The 7,110-nt window shown below is 51.2% G+C and overlaps 1 protein-coding gene across 1 annotated transcript in view; it reads left to right on the forward strand.

Annotated features, from left to right (window-relative positions):
• The first annotated feature begins 6,664 nt into the window (after positions 1-6,664).
• Positions 6,665-7,110, forward strand: part of B3GNT3 (UDP-GlcNAc:betaGal beta-1,3-N-acetylglucosaminyltransferase 3) — an 18,846-nt gene continuing 18,400 nt past the window's right edge. Inside the window, 1 exon segment of the mRNA XM_077777217.1 lies at positions 6,665-6,706. The gene's annotated coding sequence lies outside the window, so the exon portion shown is untranslated.

Raw genomic sequence — 7,110 nt, forward strand, 5'->3', positions numbered from 1 at the left:
CTTGTATCCTTGGTTAGGTTTATCCTTAGGTATTTTATGGTTTTTTGTGCAATTGTGAATGGGATCAGTTTCTTGATTTCTCTTTCTGTTGCTTCATTGTTGGTGTATAAAAATGCAACCAATTTCTGTACGTTGATTTTGTACCCTGCAACTTTGCTGAATTACATTTACTTTTGAGAGACACAGAGAACAAGTGGGGGAGGGGCAGAGAGAGAATGAGACACAGAATCCGAGGCAGGCTCCAGGTTCCAAGCTGCCAGGGCTCTGTCTGTGCTGACAGCTCAGAGCCCGATGTGGGGCTTGAACTCACAAACCATGAGATCATGACCTGAGCCGACATCGGACGCGAAGCCGACTGAGCCACCCAGGTGCCTCGTGATCATGAGCCTTCTAATCCTCTGTTGTGAGCCTGATGCCCTGAAAGGCTTCTTTATTTATAGGCTATTCATTAATTCCAAGGAGAAGTTTTAAGGGGACTATGTGAATCCCGTCTGGAGGTGTCGTGGGTTCTGCTGCCATCAGTTGGAGAACTGGCCCATCCAGAGGACGCGGAGGCTGATCCCACAGGGACATATGCTCAGTGTCCATAGATTCGCTATCGTGCTGTCAGAGGCGGAGCAAGTAAAGGATGTCAAAGGGTCCTCCGGTTCACCTGCTGGGTCACTTTGATTACCACTGTCAACGGCTAGAATTCTGTCCCCTTTCCAGGCGAAAGAAATTCCAGCGTGGTCTTTTTCTGAGAAATCTCGGCCCCATGAATGAATAGGAGCAGAGGAACTAAGAAGAGAAGGGTGTGCATCTCTCAAAGGGCTTAGAGAAAGGGAGTAGCTTCAGAGATAGGGACCTGGTGAAGTCTGTCTGTCCGAGCCCCTGACTATGTGAACCCCTTCCCAGAGACAGGGGCTGCTGGGTAGCGGTGGCGTTGAGCTCTGAGTGTAGCTCTGACATCAATCAATAAGGACACAGAGACATTCATTCCCAAAGTGGAGAAATTTCTCTGAGCCAGTTAAGGGGGAGAAATGGGCTCACTGGGAATTACAAAGGGTACTGGAAGGCTGGCTGGGGGCGCTGAAGGCGCCTGGGGCACTAAAATTTGTAACAATCTTTTTTCCAATGCTCTTTCCCTTGGCNGAGCTGAAAATTGAGAATTAGCAGGCTTTCCTCTGACTGACTCACGCAGGATGCCGGCGAGGCGGTTTTGCCAAATTACCTAAATCCGGAGTGACCAGAGTTTCTCCTTCCATCCAGGTCCTTTTAACTGGTTCGGTCCATTAATAAACAAAGAGTTAAATGCTCCCTGGGTGGGCCCGACCTCTAAAGCAAGACCAGAATTTTCTTTAAGGACAATTTAAGTGGCGCCAGGATGGCTCCGTCGTGAAGGGTCTTGCCTTCAGCTCAGGTCAGGATTTCACGGTCGTGGGTTCGAGCCCACGTCAGGCTCTCCACTATCAGCGCAGAGCCCACTTCAGATCCTCTTCCCCCTCTCTCTCCGCCCCTCCCCTACTCTCTCCACCCCTCCCCCAGTCTCTCTCTCTCAAAAAAATAAAGACGATTTGAAATTGAGTATAATGGTCATGAACAGGTCCACCAGGCTTTCATGTGCAAGCCTGAATTTTGTTCCAGAAGCTACTATACTTGTTCCGTGGAGATTTGCAGCGAGAATTCTAGCACCTTGCCAAGAGTTTGGGGTCTGTTTCTCTAAATCCCTTTCGGGATGTTCCCATCGGGCTAGTGTGCGTCATCCAGTGTTTGGCAGGGCCCTCACCAAGCAGCATGTGGACTAATTGGTAAAAAATCTCAGACACCAGCTTGGTAAGTTTTGAATAACTAGGCTAAGTTCTTCAGCAAACCTATAGGGGTCTTCAGTCGCCTTAGGAAACTCTGACTCTGGGGGGTACCTGGGGGGCTCAGTTGGTTAAGTACCTGACTCTTGATTTCAGTTCAGGTGGTGATCTCAAGGTTATGGGTTTGAGCTCTGACAGCAGAGCCTACTTAAGACTCTCCTTCTTTCTGCCCCTCCCCTGCTCACCCTGTATGTCTCTCTCTCAAAAAAAAAAAAGGAAACTGGCTCATAGTTCATCCTTAGTCCAGGGAACTGAAAAATTTGGGGTTTCTTTGGTTCTTCAAATACTTAATTCTATTATGATTTTTAATGTCTTATTTATTTTTGAGAGAGAGAGAGAGAAAGAGAGAGACTGAGTGGGGGAGGGGTAGAGAGGGAGGGAGATGAACCCGAAGCAGGCTCGACACCATCAACGCAAAGCCCAACGTGGGACTCAGATCCATGAACTGTGAGATCATGACCTGAGCCAAAGTCAGATGTTCTCTCTCTCCCTCTCTCTCCCGCCACCCGACTCGCATGTGCATGTGCACTCTGTCTCTCAAATAAAAAAATTAAAAAGTAAAAAAAGGAAGAGAATCAGAATGGGGTACAGAGAAGAGGAGGCAGGGCAGAATGATAGAAGGGTGGTGGCGCCAGAAGTGTGGCCTGAGCATAACGTGACTGCTGGTGTGTGTGGAGACAAACAGCAGGGGAGAGGAGGAAGGAGAGGCCTCAGAAGCCATTGTGACTTCATTCTTTTTTCAAAAAGAAATGTTTGTTTATTTTTGAGATGGGGGCGGGGGAGGAAGACACAGAATCCAAGGCAGGACCCATGGGGCTCGAACCCACGAACTGTGAGATCATGACCAGAGCTGAAGTCGGACATGTAACCGACTCAGTCGCCCAGGCGCCCCCATTTTGGCTTCTTTCAATTGTTCGTTTGCCTCAGTTAGTTAGAAATAGTATTCTACAAAAAGGCAATTTTAGATTCCTGATGACATCTGAAAGCTTCAAAATACCAATTAAATTCGGCATCCCATGCAGTTTCGACAATCTTAGAGCCACGGCTGTCCAGTTCAGTTTTGAGGAAGGTAAGTTTGGGGAGGACAGAGCTTCCCCATAATGGCCACTGAGTGCTAAATTACATTTGCTTTAGAGTCTGTTTCGTTCGAAATGCGCAATGGAGGGGACCGTAGTTGTTTGTTTCTTTTTTCTTTTTAAGTTTTTTTTTAAATGTTTTATTTATTTCTGAGAGAGAGAGAGAGAGACAGCATGAGCAGGGGAGGGTCAGAGAGAGAGGGCAACACAGAATCTGAAACAGTCTCCAGGCTCTGAGCTGTCAGCACAGAGCCCGACGCAGGGCTCAAACCCACGAACTGCGAGATCATGACCTGAGCTGAAGTTGGACGCTCAACCATCTGAGCCACCCAGGCACCCCAAGGTTTGTTTTTGAGAGGAATCGAGCGTGACCGGGCACAAGGGCAGAAAGAGAGGGAAACACAGAATCTGAAGCAGGCTCCAGGTTCTGAGCTGTCAGCACAGAGCCCAATGTGGGGCTCGAACTCTCCAACCGTGAGATCATGACCTGAGCCGAAGTCGGACGCTTAACCGAATGAGTCACCAGTCATCCTTATTTTATTTTAAAGTTTATTTATTAATTTTTCAGAGAGCAAGAGAGAGAAAGAGAGAGCAAGTGAACAACAGGCAGAAAGAGAGGAAGAAAGAGAATCCTATGCAGGCTCTACATTGTTAGCACAGAGCCTGATGCAGGGATTGAGATCGCCAGATGCGGGGCTTGAACTCACAAATGGGGACATCATGACTGGAGCCGAAGTGAAGTTGGATGCTCAACCAACTGAGCCACCCAGGTACCCTGGGATTATAGTTTTCAACCTTAAAACCAGCTGGGGTCCCAGAAAGGGGAGCTCACTGCATTCTGATAATGAAGATCCCACTTCTTAGAGGTTTTTCTCTAGTGCAAGAAGACAGACTCCTAAACAGCCCAGTGTCAACAGGAATAGCCCAGTTCCAGAAGGAATCGGAACAAAGGCCAGTACAGTTCTAACCAGAGCAGCTCAGCTCCAAAAAGGAGGCAGCCCAGGGGCGTCCTGGATAGGGACAATCTGATGTCCAACTGGATACAGACCAAAGGCCAAATGAGCACTCTCCAAAAGGACAAAGCCTTAAAACAGATCCTGAATGGAAACCTGGAGAGCTCAAAACACAAGCACCGCCGAGCTTAGAATCCGGGAGAGACTCACCTCCACGGTTGGGAAGAAAGTACTGCGGCTCAGTCGCCTTTTTAGGTTCAGCCCCCTCTTTGCTCACCAGCCTCAGAGCTGTTGCATTGGGGTGGGGGGGACGATTCTTCTCTAGATCCCACTTCTGATCACCAAGTAATGTTAACCTTAAAAAGAGTGGCGCCTGTGATTCAGTCGGCGAACATCGGCCTCTTGATTTCAGCTCACGTCATGATCGCAGGATTCTGGGACCAAGCCCCGCGTTGGTGTCCGTGCTGAGCATGGAGCCTCCTTGGGAGTCTCTCTCTCTTTCTCTCTCTCCCTGCCTCCCTCTGCCCCTCTGCCCTGCTCACTCTCTTAAAAAAAATTTTTTTTTGATAAAGTGAAAATAAAACAGCTGGTTATTTTACCAGCAAAATGGATTTATTCAAGAAAAGCAGAGGAGCTACAACTTGGGACCAGCAAGCAATGGCCACACCATGGGCTTGTCCACAAACAAAACAGGAGGAGCAGTTATTTTATGGAGAAGGAGGAAGTTGGGAGGGGTTGTTTTGAACTAAAGCCCATTGGAGAGAAGTGGGAGTTCTGGGTGAGTGTGGGGGTTTGCTGGCTTAGTTTCAAGGGTGATGGATCTCTTATAGGCGATGCAAAAAATCCACCCACCTTTTCTCCCTTGAGGGCGGGAGGTTGATAATTCTTTCCTCTTGAAGGTTCTGCCCTGGGATTTGTAATTGACAACTCTTCCTGTAATTAACAGTTGAGTATGCTTTCCCTTCCCAACTCTATTTTAGTGAGGTTTCCCTTTCTTAACTTTCACAGAATAGGCATTCTGTTCATCCACTGGTGTATTGATGGACACTTGAGTTGCTTCTACTGTTTGGCAGCGGTGAATAGTCCTGCTATGAATGCGCATGTACAAGGATTGGCTTGAACCCCGGTTTTCAGTTCTCTTGGGTAGCTCCGGACCAGGGGAATTGCTGGGTGAGAAAATACTTCCTTCTAGGTGGAATGGGAACCCAGGCCCTCCAGCACCATAATCTGCCCCTGGAGATTTTGGAGCCGCTCCTGGTGTCTCGGTGCTTCTACCTTCAGACCTGGCAGGCCTCAGTTTCCTGCAGCTTGGCTGGGTGTGCCTCAACTGACTTCCTCCACCATCACTCTGAACACACGATTATACCTATAGAAGTTTCCAGGGCAAGAGACACAGGAAGTGTCTGTTGCAGAGGGCTTGGGAGGGGCTGCTCCCTCCAGATGAGGCATCTGATTCCAGCTCCTCGTGGGGCCCATGAACTCAGAAAACCCAGGGAAGTCCGTAAGATGAACAGTGAACTTAACCGCCCCCGCCCCCAGGGGGAGCATTGACCTCCACAAGCTCCAAAGTTACAGCGTTTTTTTCATAGCAACAAAGCATGTGGGTGGGCGCCCACCGCAGCATGAAATGCCCACGTTTGGTGCCGTGACAGCTGATGCAATGGCCCTTCACACCCGCGGTGGATCATCGCCCTGGGTCGCCCCTGCTCCCCAGACCTCTCCCAACTAGAGGAGCCAGGGCTTAGTTCCGCCATTTTATTTTATTTTATTTTATTTTATTTTATTTTATTTTATATATTTTTATCTATTTCTAGGACAGAGAGAGAGACAGCGTGAGCAGGGGAGGGTCAGAGAGAGAGGGAGATACAGACTCTGAAATAGGCTCCAGGCTCCGAGCTGGCAGTCAGCACAGAGCCCGACGCGGGGCTCGAACCCACAAACCGTGAGATCATGACCTAAGCGAAAGTCGGACGCTTAACCGACTAAGCCACCCAGGCACCCCATTTCCGCCATTTTACACAGGAGGAAACTGAAGCACGACCCTCCCCCCTCCCCCAGGACCCATACCCCTTTCCTTCTTGGGAAGAAGTAGGGGGTGACTCAAACCGCCACCTGGTTCACACCTATGGAACTGGATCTCCCCCAAACTAAAGCTCCTGAGCCCAACTAGTGAAGGCTAGAAATCTCTAGAGATTCAGACATGGCGCGGGCAGGCTTCGAATCTTTACCACCCCCGACCCCAAGAACCTTCAAATCAGACTTCCGACGTCCAGAACCTTTCCCATCCCGAGGGCTGTGGGTTCAGGACATGCTTCTGGTTCTTCAGCCCCCTTGCAGAGATGTGAAGAGCCTCTGGGTTCCACCTGCCTTCCTGGCGCCCTTGCAGGCATCTCTCCATCAAACACACTGTGAATCAACCGTGCACGGGGCCCCGGGCCAGAAGCTGGGAAGGCGCTGCTTGCACATCTCCAGGCCGCAGGGAGCTCACTCCCTGGCTCTAGGGGGGCGGAACCCAAGTGGGGTTGAGAGCCCCGAGGAACGCGGAGGTAGTTGAGGAAGGTTGCGGTGGGAGCGGGCTGGCAGAGGTGAAGGGGCGGGGTCGGGAAGGGAAGAAGGGAGGGGCCGGCGGGGTGAATTTCTACTGGGCCATTAAACAGCTCGGCCAGGCTCGGAGAGGGGAGCCGGGCGGGAGGTGAGGCTGGGAGGAGGCAGGAAGGAATTAAAGCTGGGTGGGGGTGGGGGGGGTAGGCGGAGGCTCGCGCGCAGGTGAAGCTCTCCCTCCTGCTGGCAGCGCAGAGGAGCTAAGAGGTCGGAGGCTGCACCGTTGTCCGGGGTGAGTGTTGGGGACCTCTGAGGACCTGGCGGACCCCGTGGTGGGGAGAGGAGACCTCGGGGCTCTAGGGAAGCCCAGGCAGGGCCCTGGGGTCGGGTCTCCACCGCGTTTACCCCCAAGATGCCGGGAGATCCCGGAGCCCCAGCTCTCGATGACCCCTTGCCCTCACCCATCAGTGGTAGTCGTCGCCGGCATCTCCAAGACCCGCTCGAGCCTGGCCGGCCAGGAAGTCTCTCCAGGCACTGTCCCGTCGCAGCTCTGGCCATAGGGAGGCGTCCCTGGAGCCCTGTCCCACTCCCCTACACCCACCACCCAGGAAAGGGCTGAATCAGAGTGGAGGAGTGGAGGGCGCTCTCTGGGCTCTGGCTGTTACTCTTACTGTTGTTTTTTTGTGTGGAGTTTGG

Source organism: Crocuta crocuta, unplaced genomic scaffold (genome assembly GCF_008692635.1).
Source record: "Crocuta crocuta isolate KB4526 unplaced genomic scaffold, BGI_CrCroc_1.0 scaffold77, whole genome shotgun sequence".
NCBI lineage: Eukaryota > Metazoa > Chordata > Mammalia > Carnivora > Hyaenidae > Crocuta > Crocuta crocuta.